The sequence below is a fragment of the Triticum dicoccoides genome, chromosome 7A (assembly GCF_002162155.2).
Source record: "Triticum dicoccoides isolate Atlit2015 ecotype Zavitan chromosome 7A, WEW_v2.0, whole genome shotgun sequence".
In the NCBI taxonomy this organism is placed as follows: Eukaryota; Viridiplantae; Streptophyta; class Magnoliopsida; order Poales; family Poaceae; genus Triticum; species Triticum dicoccoides.
Window position 1 is genome coordinate 716,869,721 of NC_041392.1, and position 15,937 is coordinate 716,885,657.

The following is a 15,937-nucleotide window of genomic DNA, read 5'->3' on the forward strand; positions in this document are numbered from 1 at the left end:
CTTCTGATGCATCAACTATGGATATTTCATACCCCCCCCCCTAAGTATTTTTCTTACTATACCTGTTGACGTAGCATTATAGACTGTATTGTTACTCTTGCTACCATCAGGATAGATCTGTCCTCTTCCTTGGTTTCCCCCCCCCCCCAAAATATATGGGATATTTTAAGACATGAGCATCTTTCTTCGTAGCGGGATCTAGGGAAAAGAATGGGAAAGACAATTTCACTATATTTCTTACCAGGAACATGGCCTATCACAAGAATGTTTTTTTATGGGACGATAACTTTGAAAAGCAAGATTTCCTATCTTTTCTTTTAACTCAGGGGAAATACGATCACGCGGTGCTAATTCGAATCCCTCGGGCAAAATAAGAACAACACCTACATTCAACCCTCCCTTTTTCCATTAGCAAGAACTTGTTTCAATTGCATATCATAAGGAATTTGAAGAACTGCTTCAAATACAGTATCGGGAAGCACAACTTGGGGAACTTCAATATCGACGGGCTTGCTAGCTAAATGGCAATTCTCACATACAATTCTTCCACTTGCTTCTCATGGGTTTTCATAAACCTCCTGCGCAAAAAATTGGATATGCATTAAATAGATATCCGAGTTATTACGCATATCATGATCGATACAGAAATCGATCAAGTTCTTTTTTCTTTACCCAAGAAAAAATATTTCTATTTTCCATGTCCAATCGCAGATCCCAGAATTTATACAATAAATTAGATATGTAGCTAAGCTAATCTAGTTCCCTATACACGAATATGTTGTCATTCCACTGCAACAGTCGTACTGCAATGATGAATACCTTAAAGTAGGTATAAATAGAAAGAATTTTGCTAAAATGGAAAAGGGCTTTCTTTCTAAAAAAGATGCTTGCTAACTTGATTAATATTAATATCGGGAGATCGAAGGAATTTATGCTTCACTAATTGCATGATAAATGACTACAAGCGAAGGAGATAGACGGTTTAAACAAAAAAAAGACCCAAAGTTTCAAACATGTATCTAGAATTACTGGAAAACTACAAATAAAAATAGTGAAACTAAGCTCGTTAGGAGCCCATCCATTGTAGACCCAACGAATAACTAGTTCCCAACCACGGGTGGAGTAAAATCCAATAAAAAATAGTAATTAAAAGAATAAAAAAGCTTTTATTGAGTCGTTGAAATTATAGAAGAATTCTTGAACCCTAGAATTCAAAATGAAAAGTTTCTCTTTACCCAGCAAAAAAGAACCACTTAGAATAGCCAAACAAATTAAATTTGTCGAGAAATGCAAAATGGTATGGAGATGATCCTCATTATTTATTTTGACCCATTGTATTATTTCCTTGTGTATTCCTGTAGGAGGTTTTCGTACATGTGTCTTTAGTTTCCATTTTATCATCTCATCCAAGAGAGAAAGTTCTTCTAATTCTGTGAATCTTTCTAGAATCCTTTTCTCTTGAATATCAGTTAAGAGAGTTTTGAATTGCCTGGTATTCGACCAATTCTTAATCCAAAGTTCCAAACATTTGTTAAATGAGGAAGACACCCCCTAAGGCAAAAGTACGATAAATATAGTAAAGAAGGCAATGCTTTTTTTTTCATTTTGATCTGTAAATGGAGTTGTTAATGAATATGCTTCATTCGCTGACTCTATTCCAATTCCTAACTCTATATGATGATTTTTATATTTCATGATATTTCTAAAATTCAAAAAAATCAAAAATAAAAAAATCAAATTTTTTTTCCAAAATTTTCAAAAAAAAAATCAAAAAAAAAACCTTTAGTGCCGGTTGGTAACACCAACCAGTACTAAAGGTCCCCCGTACCAGGGCGCGAGCTCACGCCTTGTGGTGGCACTTTAGCGCCGGTTCGTGCCGAACCGGTACTAAAGGGGGGGGGGGGCTTTAGTGCTGAAACTTTAGTGCCGGTTCCATAACCGGTACTAATGGTCCGTTTTCTACTAGTGGTACTGCACTTCTATTTGTGAACCCTTTTGTTTAATCTTAAAAAAATCTTTCGATTTTGATTAGATGCTTTTTCCTTTTTTTAGTAAATTGGTATTTGCTTCCGCAATTCCAATTATATCAATACTTTATTTAATTTACTCCTATTTATTACTCCTGGAATTATCTATTTATCAGGACAGATAATACCCCATTCTAGGAAGGGCTGAGTTGAGTATTATTAATTTAGAAGGTATGCTCACCTTCTTATTTCTTGTCTGTCGTGGTTTTGTCATGGCAGATGTCCTCATGAAAGGACTTAGTCGTGGAGCCATCGCGACGGGTTAGCTTGAAGGGGTTAAAGCGGACACAGGGACGCAAGAGAGTTTATACTAGTTCGGCCCCTTTGATGAAGGTAAAAGCCTACGTCTAGTTGTGATGGAATTGATGGGGTTTCGATGACTAGGGAGCAAACAAGCTTCGCCTAGGGCTCGAGTTGTTGTCTGTTGTCCTTGAACCGCCGTCGGGTCGTCCCCTTATATACATGGGTGACGCCCGTCGGTTTACAGAGTCCCAACACCGGCTCATAGACGTGTCCGGTTTGGTCTCTACTTACTCCTAACTTACAATGCAAGTTTACATACCAACGCCGGTTTACAGCTACAGGCTTTAAACCGACTGTGGGCCTTGAGCCATGTTCTTCTTTTATGGGCTTCAACACACTTAACTACTGATGAAGTTAACCCGGCCTGTCCTGGCCGGTTTACGCCCAGTAGTAATATCCCCAACATTGTCCTTAGTTTATGAAAGTGGAAAGTTTTTCCTTTTATTTTCGGAATTTTGGGAACAGAACATTTCAACAAAGGAAGTGTTTCACCGGTCAAATAAGATGTAAGACTTAATCTAAAAGAAATTACTAGATTGCATCTATCTGCATTAAAAACCCGATCAAAAAAGGGCGAGCAAAGTAAGTGATCGAAAAACTTTGTTCTTTGTTCATCCTATCTATAAGAGGAGAGCATATAAAAATGTAACCCATTCTTTCGTTTTTTTAGCTCACTGGCCATCCACTGGCAGTTTCGGGCTTAATACCGATATTTTAGCAACAAATCTAATAAATCTACCTGTAGTGGTTGGTGTTTTGATTTTTTTAAAGGGAGTGTGTGCGAGTTGTCTATTTCAAGAATAGATTGGATCTATCTGACTGCACTTTATAATATTTTTTAGTATTTTTTGATAAATAAAAAAACGTTGCACGATGTCAACGAATTACTTCTGAATAAATTCAGAAATCATATGGAAGAACCATAGCATTTCACGACTCATTGGTAAATCACCTTTGATTCTCTATAAACCAAGAATGTGAGACCATTAACACGGTTAAAGCTAAACTGCTTGAAGTCTAGGCAAAAAGAGGTACTCTTTCTACAACTATATTAGTATTAGTACCGAATTTAAACGGGAAATGGCTAATTTAATTTATCTGATATGGAACACTCATATCGATAAAATGGTTTGAACTATTTACTAGAAAAAAAGGAGGCACCCTGCCCTTTTTTAACCAATGCCGAATCGACGACCTATGTATAAAAAAGAGAATTTTTTGGATTTGAAGAAAAAAAGAATTATATTAATTTTCATTTTCCATTTATTTAGTTACTTTTTTCTTAATGAAATCGAAATTATTAACTAAGGGCAAATACAAATAAACAAACAACTTTGCTAACAATGATATATTTTTATCTAGGCGGAAGAGTCCTCTTAATATTTATCTAGTCTTATATAGGTTTTGGTATATTGAAATATAAACATAAAAAAACAAGATATAGGATAGGCTCATTGCTTCAAATATGGAAATAGCTAGAGTAGGAAAAAAGAAAAAAAGAAGCGTGAGAGCCAAATGAATCAAAAGATTCATGTTTGGCTCGGGAAGATATCATAAAATTATTAAACTTACAAAATAAAGTTCAAACACATTACCCCATTTAGGTGGAGGAGGGCCTCCTAGAGTTTCAATAGGTAAATTATGTTTAAGAATAGGTTATTGAGTAAAGAACATCTTATCTGTTTCATGTTTTTCATTCAACTGCAAATCATTTTCATGGTCTAGCAAATATTGTTCTATAGGATTAGTAGGAGGTATGACAATAGAAGCAAGACCAATGATTCCATCTTTACTATGCAATACTTTATCATGGGGTTGTCTAGGAAACTTAGATAAATTAAACTCATGAGACATATCACCAAAGTTAATACTAACAGTTTCTTTAGCGCAATCAATCTTAGCATTAACAGTAATCAAGAAAGGTCTACCAAATATTATGGGATAAAAAACATCTTGTGGAGAACCAAGAACTAAAAAATTGGTAGGGTATTTTATTTTCTCACACAAGACATCAGCATCTCTGACAATCCCAAGTGGTGTGATAGTATCTATATTAGCAAGGTTAATAGTAACATCGATGTCGTCTATCTCAGCAGGTGCAACCTCATTCATATTTTCTTGATATAATGTAAACGTGATAGCACTCACACTAGCACCCAAATCACATAAGCCATGATAACAATGAACTATTATTTTAACAGAGACAACAGGCATGCCAACCACAGGCTTATTCTTATCTTTATCATCGGGTTTAGCAATTCTAGTAGCATTGCGACATAAATAAATAACATGCCCATCAATATTATCAACTAAGAGATCTTTAACCATAGCAACATTAGGTTCGAACTTTAATTTGTTCATAGAGTCTAGGTGCTTTAATATTACTTTTATTAACCACGGTTGAAACCTTAGCATGTTCCTTTTTCCTAATAGGGAAAGGTGGTTTTTCAATGTAACCAGTAGGCACAACTGGGTCAACATTATAAATGATAGTTTCATCTTTAACTATAACTGGCTCCTCAATCTTTTCTTTAACAGGGGGGTGATATTTAAACCATTTCTCCTTAGGGAGATCAACATGAGTAGCAAAAGATTCACAAAAAGAAGCTGCTATCTCAGAGTCAAGTCCATATTTAGCGCTAAACTTGTGAAAGGCATAGGTATCTGCTACCTCTTGAGCACTGCGTTGGTTTTCCCTTGAAGAGGAAAGGGTGATGCAGCAAAGAAGCGTACACATTTCCCTCAGTTTTTGAGAACCAAAGTATATCAATCCAGTAGGAGGCTACGCCCGAGTCCCTCACACCTACACAAAACAAATAAATCCTCGCAACCAATGCGATAAGGGGTTATCAATCCCTCCACAGTCACTTACGAGAGTGGGTCTGATAGATATGATAGGATAATATTTTTGGTATTTTTATGATAAAGATGCAAAGTAAAATAAAAGCAAATTAAAAAGAAAAGGAAATAACTAAGTGTTGGAAGATTAATATGATGAAGATAGACCCGGGGGCCATAGGTTTCACTAGTGTCTTCTCTCAAGAGCATAAGTATTCTAAGGTGGGTGAACGAATTACTATTGAGCAATTGACAGAATTGAGCATAGTTATGAGAATATGTAGGTATGATCATGTATATAGGCATCACGTCCGAGACAAGTAGACCGACTCCTGCCTGCATCTACTACTATTACTCCACTCATCGACCGCTATCCAGCATGCATCTAGAGTATTAAGTTCATGAAAATAGAGTAACGCCTTAAGCAAGATGACATGATGTACTCCCTCCGTTCGGAATTACTTGTCTCAGAAATGGATGTATCTAGAACTAAAATACGTCTAGATACATCCATTTCTGCGACAAGTAATTCCGAACGGAGGGAGTAGAGGGATAAATTCATGCAATATGATAAAAAACCCATCTTGTTATCCTCGATGGAAACAATACAATATGTGCCTTGCTGCCCCTACTGTCACTGGGAAAGGACACCGCAAGATTGAACCCAAAGCTAAGCACTTCTCCCATTGCAAGAAAGATCAATCTAGTAGGCCAAACCAAACTGATAATTCGAAGAGACTTGCAAAGATAACCAATCATACATAAAAGAATTCAGAGAAGATTCAAATACTGTTCATAGATAAACTTGATCATAAATCCACAATTCATCGGTCTCAACGAACACACCGCAAAAAGAAGATTACATTGAATAGATCTCCACGAGAGAGGGGGAGAACATTGTATTGAGATCCAAAAAGAGAGAAGAAGCCATCTAGCTAATAACTATGGACCCGAAGGTCTGAGGTAAACTACTCACACTTCATCGGAGAGGCTATGGTGATGATGTAGAAGCCCTCCGTGATGGATGCCCCCTCCGGCGGAGCTCCGGAACAGGCCCCAAGACGGGATCTCGTGGGTACAGAAGGTTGCGGCGGTGGAATTAGGTTTTTGGCTCCGTATCTGATCGTTAGGGGGTACGTAGGTATATATAGGAGGAAGAAGTACGTCGGTGGAGCAACAGGGGGCCCACAAGGGTGGAGGGCGCACCCTGGGGGGTAGGTGCACCCCTACCTCGTGGCCTCCTGGAAGCTTCTCTTATTAAGGGTCCAAGTCTCCTGGATCATGTTCGTTCCAAAAATCACGCTCCCAAAGGTTTCATTCTGTTTGGACTCCGTTTGATATTCTTTTTCTGTGAAACTCTGAAATAGGCAAAAACAGCAATTCTGGGCTAGGCCTCCGGTTAATAGGTTAGTCCCAAAATAATATAAAAGTGAATAATAAAGCCCAATAATGTCCAAAACAGTAGATAATATAGCATGGAGCAATCAAAAATTATAGATACGTTGGAGACATATCAGGCATCCCCAAGCTTAATTCCTGCTCGTCCTCGAGTAGGTAAATGATAAAAAAACAGAATTTCTGATGCAGGGTGCTACTAGGCATAATTTCAATGTAATTCTTCTTAATTGTGGTATGAATATTCAGATCCGAAAGATTCAAGATAAAAGTTCATATTGAAATAAAAATAATAATACTTCAAGCATACTAACTAAGAAATTATGTCCTCTCAAAATAACATGGCCAAAGAAAGTTCATCCCTACAAAATCATATAGTTTATCATGCTCCATTTTCGTCACACAAGAATGCCCTCATCATGCACAACCCCGATGACAAGCCAAGCAATTGTTTCATTCTTTAGTAATCTCAAGATTTATAAACCTTCACGCAATACATGAGCGTGAGCCATGGATATAGCACTATGGGTGGCATAGAATATGATGATGGGGGTTATGTGGAGAAGACAAAAAAGGAGAAAGTCTCACATCAAGGAGGCTAATCAATGAGCTATGGAGATGCCCATCGATTGATGTTAATGCAAGGAGTAGGGATTGCCATGCAACGGATGCACTAGAGCTATAAATGTATGAAAGCTCAACAAAAGAAACTAAGTGAGTGTGCATCCAACTTGCTTACTCACGAAAACCTAGGGCACTTTGAGGAGGCCCACTGTTGGAATATACAAGCCAAGTTCTATAATGAAAAATTCCCACTAGTATATGAAAGTGACAAAACAAGAGACTCTCTATCATGAAGATTATGGTGCTGCTTTGAAGCACAAGTGTGGAAAAAAGGATAGTAGCATTGCCCCTTTTTATTTCTTTTTTTGGGCCTTCCTTTTTTTATTTGGCCTTTCTCTTTTTTTTGGGACAATGCTCTATTAAATGATGATCATCACACTTCTATTTATTTACAACTCAATGATTACAACTCGATACTAGAACAAAGTATGACTCTATATGAATGCCTCCGGCGGTGTACCGGGATATGCAATGAACCAAGAGTGACATGTATGAAAGAATTATGAATGGTGGCTTTGCCTCAAATACTATGTCAACTACATGATCATGCTAAGCAATATGACAATGATGAATGTGTCATGATAAACGGAATGGTGGAAAGTTGCATGGCAATATATCTCGGAATGGCTATGGAAATGCCATAATAGGTAGGTATGGTGGCTGTTTTGAGGAAGATATAAGGAGGTTTATGTGTGAAAGAGCGTATCATATCATGGGGTTTGGATGCACTGGCGAAGTTTGCACCAACTCTCAATGTGAGAAAGGGCAATGCACGGTACCGAAGAGGCTAGCAATGATGGAAGGGTGAGAGTGCGTATAATCCATGGACTCAACATTAGTCATAAAGAACTCACATACTTATTGCAAAAAACTACAAGTCATCAAAAACCAAGCACTACGCGCATGCTCCTAGGGGGATAGATTGGTAGGAAAAGACCATCGCTTGTCCCCGACCGCCACTCATAAGGAGGACAATCAAAGAACACCTCATGTTTCAAATTTGTTACATAACATTTACCATACGTGCATGCTATCGGACTTGCAAACTCCAACACAAGCATTTCTCAAATTCATAACTACTCAACTAGCACAACTTTAATATCACTACCTCCATATCTCAAAACAATCATCAAGTATCAAACTTCTCTTAGTATTCAACACACTCATAAGAAAGTTTTACTATTCTTGAATACCTAGCATATTAGGATTATTTAAGCAAATTACCATGCTATTTAAGACTCTCAAAATAATCTAAGTGAAGCATGAGATATCAATAGTTTCTATAAAACAAATCCACCACCGTGCTCTAAAAGATATAAGTGAAGTACTAGAGCAAAACTATATAACTCAAAAGATATAAGTGAAGCACATAGAGTATTCTAATAATTTTCAAATCATGTATGGCTCTCTCAAAAGGTGTGTACAGCAAGGATGATTGTGGTAAATTAACAAACAAAGACTCAAATCATACAAGACACTCTAAGAAAAACACATATCATGTGGTGAATAAAAATATAGCTCCAAGTAAAGTTACCGATGAAAGTAGACGAAAGAGGGGATGCCTTCCGGGGCATCCCCAAGCTTTGGCTTTTTGGTGTCCTTAGATTATCTTGGGGGTGCCATGGGCATCCCCAAGCTTAGGCTCTTGCAACTCCTTGTTCCATAATCCATCAAAATCTTTCACCCAAAACTTGAAAACTTCACAACACAAAACTTAACAGAAAATCTCGTGAGCTCCGTTAGCGAAAGAAAACAAAAGACAACTTGAAGGTACTGTAATGAACTCATTCTTTATTTATATTGGTTTTAAACCTACTGTATTCCAACTTCTCTATGGTTTATAAACTATGTTACTAGCCATAGATTCATCAAAATAAGCAAACAACACACGGAAAACAGAATCTGTCAAAAACAGAACAGTCTGTAGTAATCTGTAACTAACGCAAACTTCTGGAACTCCAAAACATCAGCCAAAATAGGACGTCCTAGACAATTTGTTTATTGATCAGAAGCAATTGGAATCAGTATTTTATCACGTTCTGGTGATTTTTAACAATTGTTTTGGTGAACAGAAAGTTTCTGGAAATTTCTGCAAGATCAAATAACTATCATCCAAGAATATCCTATAGGTTTAACTTGGCACAAACACTAACTAAAACATGAAAAAACATCTAACCAGAGGCTAGATCAAAGATTTATTCTTAAACATAAGCAAAAGCAAAAAAACTTAAAAATAAAAATTGGGTTGCCTCCCAACAAGCGCTATCGTTTAACGCCCCTAGCTTGGCATAAAAGAAAGGATAGATCTAGGTATTGCCATCTTTGGTTTTAGGGAAAAAGAGAGCAAACTTGCTATCTATGGAATTAATCTTTCTATTTTGACAAAGTACATGACCATTAATGGTAGAAGAAAGATTAAGTATGCTGCGGAAATTAGCATCTAGGCTAGCTTTTATCTCTTTGATAGATTCGTTTTGGTAAGAAAGCAAAAGAGATGTGATTTCAACTTTCTCATTAATGGGGTGCCCAAATATAGTTTTAATCTTTTCATAGGTGTCTATGGGGTCCCCTTCAAGAAAATCCTCTTCAAAAATAGAATCTAAGATTTCTTTGAACAAAGCGGGCAACCCAACATAAAAGCTTTTTAAGTAAACCTCAATTTGGTATTGATGTACATAGCTAGCCCGGATCCTTAATATCCTATCCCAAGCATCTTTCAAAGATTCATTGAGTAAATAACGAAATATTCCAGAATCTTCTTCATCAAAATTGCTAAGGTTTTCATTGATAATTCCGGCAGGTTTTTCCATAGTATATTTATTTATGAGTTTAGATAAGATAGCGGGATTGTCTAAAGCACTAAAACTCGGGAGAGAAACCCCAACTCTTTTTGGTTTTGACATGGCGAGGGAAATGCGAACAAAAAGAGGCAACCAGAAAAGAGAGGGCAAATAAAACGGCAAGGGTGAAGTGGGGGAGAGGAAAACGAGAGGCAAATGGCAAATAATGTAATGCGGGAGATAAGGGTTTGTGATGGGTACTTGGCATGTTGACTTTTGCGTAGACCTCCACGGCAACGGTGCCAGAAATCCTTCTTGCTACCTCTTGAGCACTGCGTTGGTTTTCCCTTGAAGAGGAAAGGGTGATGCAGCAAAGTAACGTAAGTATTTCCCTCAGTTTTTGAGAACCAAGGTATCAATCCAGTAGGAGGCTACGCGCGAGTCCCTCGCACCTACACAAAACAAATAAATCCTCGCAACCAACGCGATAAGGGGTTGTCAATCCCTTCACGGTCACTTACGAGAGTGAGATCTGATAGATATGATAGGATAATATTTTTGGTATTTTTGTGATAAAGATGCAAAGTAAAATAAAAGCAAAGTAAAAAAGCAAAGGAAATAACTAAGTGTTGGAAGATTAATATGATGAAGATAGACCCGGGGGCCATAGGTTTCACTAGTGGCTTCTCTCAAGAACATAAGTATTCTACGGTGGGTGAACGAATTACTATTGAGCAATTGACAGAATTGAGCATAGTTATGAGAATATCTAAGTATGATCATGTATATAGGCATCACGTCCGAGACAAGTAGACCGACTCCTGCCTGCATCTACTACTATTACTCCACTCATCGACCGCTATCCAGCATGCATCTAGAGTATTAAGTTCATGAAAACAGAGTAACGCCTTAAGCAAGATGACATGATGTAGAGGGATAAATTCATGCAATATGATAAAAAAAAACATCTTGTTATCCTCGATGGCAACAATACAATACATGCCTTGCTGCCCCTACTGTCACTGGGAAAGGACACCGCAAGATTGAACCCAAAGCTAAGCACTTCTCCCATTGCAAGAAAGATCAATCTAGTAGGCCAAACCAAACTGATAATTCGAAGAGATTGCAAAGATAACCAATCATACATAAAAGGATTCAGAGAAGATTCAAATATTGTTCATAGATAAACTTGATCATAAACCCATAATTCATCGGTCTCAACGAACACACCGTAAAAAGAAGATTACATCGAATAGATCTCCACGAGAGAGGGGGAAAACATTGTATTGAGATCCAAAAAGAGAGAAGAAGCCATCTAGCTAATAACTATGGACCTGAAGGTATGAGGTAAACTACTCACACTTCATCGGAGAGGCTATGGTGATGATGTAGAAGCCCTCGTGATGGATGCCCCCTCCGGCGGAGCTCCAGAACAGGCCCCAAGATGGGATCTCATGGGTATAGAAGGTTACGGCGGTGGAATTAGGTTTTTGGCTCTGTATCTGATCGTTTGGGGGTACGTAGGTATATATAGGAGAAAGAAGTACGTCGGTGGAGCAACAGGGGGCCCACGAGGGTGGAGGGCGCACCCTGGGGGGTAGGCGTGCCCCCTACCTCGTGGCCTCCTGGAAGCTTCTCTTACGTAGGGTCCAAGTCTCCCGGATCATGTTCGTTCCAAAAATCACGCTCTCAAAGGTTTCATTCCGTTTGGACTTCGTTTGATATTCTTTTTTGCGAAACTCTGAAATAGGAAAAAAAACAACAATTCTGGTTTGGGCTTCCGGTTAATAGGTTAGTCCCAAAAATAATATAAAAGTGAATAATAAAGCCCAATAATGTCCAAAACAGTAGATAATATAGCATGGCGCAATCAAAAATTCACCTACTCGAGGATTGTTAGTAGCAAACTATCTATGTGAATTTATGTTGTTATATAAATGAATGGATGTATGCTTGGTGTTTGGTGCTTGGTGCTATTCACATCCTGCCGAGTAGTGCCAAAAATGCAAAACTAGCCTTAATAAAAATTGTGTAATTGAGAAGTACAAACCCTATAAGATCAAGAAATACGAAACTGATATTCCCAAGAAGTACAAGATACATGTCGAAGGAAGCTCAGTTATGTAAAATAATTTACGAGTAATACAATTTAATCATTTTGAGTAATACAAATTTTTTTATTGCAGAGCAATACGAAACTTGTATTCCACGGAAGTACAAGGCAAAGTTGTGTTCTTTTAAAAAAAATCCAAGCAGTACAATTTATTTATTTCGAGCAGTACAATTATTATTATTATTATTATTAACGGGCAGTATGAAACTCATATTTCACAGAAGTACAAGGTACATGTGGAGGGAATTTGAGTTCTCTGGAAAAAAATTAAGGGCAGTACAATTTAATCACTTTGAGAAGTATAGAAACTTCTTTATTATCGGGCAGTACCAAACTCATATTCCACAGAAGTACAATACTATGTTTCCTTGTAACATGAAAAATCTTGGTATTTTGAATATTGTTCAAAAACCGTGAGGAATTAGAAAATGTTAAAACACAAAAATTTGCTAAATTTCAATACCTTTCCAACGCCATATCATTTGCATCATTTCGAGGTCCAAAGAACATCAATGATCATATTTTAATAGATCTAAAATTTAGTATTTTCAAAACTGTTTCAAAACTATGCATAATTTGAAAAAACTTAAAAAAACTTTTGTAAATTTCAGTAGCTTTCCAACGGTATATCATTTCCGCTATTCCGAGAAGTGGTTAAAAAATTAATATATAATTATTGTTCGTCTATTTTGAATGAATCTCGGTATTTTCAAAACTGCTCAAAATTATGTAAAATTTGAAAAAACATTAATACACGAAAAAGATGGGAATTTCAGTACCTTTCCAATGCCATATCATTTGCATCATTTCGATATCCAATAATGATCCATGATCATCTTTTAATAAAACATATTTTTAGCATTTTCCAAACTATTCCAAAACTGTGCAAAATTTGAAAAAACTTAAAACATGAATTATTTTGTAAATTTCAATAGCTTTTCAACGGTATATCATGTGCTATATTCCGATAAGTGGTTAAAGAATTTCGTTCAAAACACTTTTCATTCAGCTTGTGATTATTTTTGCTTTTTGAAATTCATAATAAAAAATAAAAAAGTGAAGCAAGTTACAATATAAAGAAGTTGAGAATTTACTATAGCTTTCCAACGGTATATCATCTGCGCAATTCCGATTAACGGTTTAGAATTTATTAGTGAATTACTACGCAAGTACAGAAGAGCAGTACCGACTTTATGAAAAAGAAGTATGCTAGTGTTATGCAGAAGCAGTACCAGATATTTACGGGCAGTACAGGATTATTGCAGAATATTATTCTATCATCGATTATAGAAAAAACGGCATGTGTGTGTGTGTCTATATATATAATTCTGATCACGATGAATTAGATGTATAGGATAATTTTTTTGATGAAATTCCAATTTCAACCGCTTCCAATCCCAAGCTCCAATATCATCACATAGCCTATACCATATCAATGACTTTCCCTTGAAAGATAAAGGGAAGACCTTCTTCTTCACTTCATCTTCGGGTAAACCAGCAAGCTTAAATAATCCACAAAATTCATCCATATAGATTAGGTGCATATCAGGATGTAATGTTCCATCTCCTGCATACGGATTAGTTAGCAGTTTCTCTATCATACCCGAAAGAATTTCATAATAAATATTTTTAGTAGGTGCAGTAGGTTGAGGGGAAACTCTTTGTGGTTCCAGTCGAGGTGAAGATACCCCGAACAAACCCCTCAAAGGATGGTTTTCCATAGTAACAGGTAACAGTAAATTTCAGCACATAATATAAATTTTTCCTAACCAAATTCCACTCACCAAAAGCGCTTCACTCCCCGGCAACGGCACCAGAAGAGAGCCTTGATGACCCACAAGTATAGGGGTTCAATCTTAGTCTTTTTGATAAGTAAGAGTGTCGAACCCAATGAGGAGCAGAAGGAAATGACAAGCACTTTTCACCAAGGTATTTTCTGCAAGCACTGAAATTGTCGATAACAGATAGTTTGATAGCAAGATAATTTGTAACAAGTGACAAGTAGCAATAGTAACTTAAAGTACAGTAAGGTAGCCCAATCCTTTTTGTAGCAAAGCACAGGTCGGGCGATCTCTTATAATAAGCAAAGCATTCTTGAGGACACACGGGAATTTCATCTAGTCACTTTCATCATGTTTCTTTGATTCATGTTCGCTACTTTGATAATTTTATATGTGGGTGGACCGGTGCTTGGGTGCTGTTGTTACTTGAACAAGCCTCCCACTTATGACTAACCCCTCTCGCAAGCATCCGCAACTCTGAGAGAAGAATTAAGATAAAATCTAACCATAGCTTTAAACATACGGATCCAAATCATCCCCTTACGGAATAGCGCATAAACTAGGGTTTAAGCTTCTATCACTCTAGCAACCCATCATCTAATAATTACTCCACAATGCATTCTCTTAGGCCCAAAAGATGGTGAAGTGTCATGTAGTCAACGTTCACATAACACCACTAAGGGAATCAACAACATACATATCATCAAAATATTGAATGAATACCAAATTCACATGATTACTTATGACAAGACTTCTCCCATGACAAGACTTCTCCCATTTCATCGAACACCTCATGTGCATAGGAGGTGAGAGCAGAGTAGCACACACCTCCCACACGCTGACTGGCCAAAAAACAAAGGACTGAGCGGGCAGCGGCAAGCATATATATATATGCATCTCTTTAGTATCGGTTGGTGGCTGAACCGGGACAGAAGACTAACCTTTAGTCCCGGTTCCAGCCACAAACTGGGACTAAAGGGGTTGCGCCAGGAGCGAGGCCCTTTAGTCCCGGTTCGTGTCTGGAACCGGGACTGAAGGGGTCAGACGAACCGAGACTAGTGTCTTCCGAGGCCCGGCCGGGGCCCTGGCCGCTCGAACCGGGACTGATGCATCCATTAGTCCCGGTTTGTAGCTCGACCGGGTCTAAAGCTCCGATCTGGCCAGGACCAAAGCCCTATTTTCTACTAGTGCCCCCAGGAGGGAGAATGGCATCAAAGTCTCTGTCATCATCCGATCCAGGGGACCCTAGATCTAGGGTTTCCCCCGGAACAGCTGCCACCTGGAGAAAAAGGGGCACGCCACATAGCTCCTCAGCCAAGCGGTGCCCACCGCCACATAGCTCTCATGTCGATGCCTTCAAGAAGGACACGACGCCATGAGCGCCATCGCTGCTAGGGTTTCGACCGAGAGACCATGAGGTAGGAAAAGGTAGGGCGGACCCGAATGACGTCTCTAGGAAGAAAACCGGCACCCCTAGGCATCGTCACCGTCACGGCCGATAGGACCCAACCAGGGAATTATCCCAATCCGGATCCCCACCCCCGATCCATCCCATCCCGGTGCCTGGCTAGTAGCACGGCCATGTTCGGTAAGACGGAGTGCACGCAACATGGGTTGGAGGAAAAATCAGCGCGGTGCCATTAGCCGCCAAGGTAGCAAGCCGCGTCACCAACCAATCCGTGAATCGCCGGTCACCCGATCTGATCCCAGGCAGCACACCTGCCCCGCCGCACTGCCGGACTGGGGTGCTATCCCAGGGGCTGCCACCCTTGATCCAGGGCCCTCCGCCCTAGATCAGGAAGGGTAGTGCCAGCCCTGCCTCCATGACCACCGCTGGGACACCGGCCAGCCATCGCGTCACCGTTGTCCATATCAGAGCACCTTAGTCCAGATCGGCGCCGCCGCGATCCATATTGGGACCACACCCTCGAGCCAGGGCGCCCCGCACCACCCTATGCTCGCGAGAGGGAGCAATAACTCCGTCGCCAGCGCCGCACGCATTTGTATTTCCTAGCGCCGACCTTCGGTGGCGAGGAAGGGGGAGAGAAAGGAGGGGGTACCGGCGGCTGGGGTTGG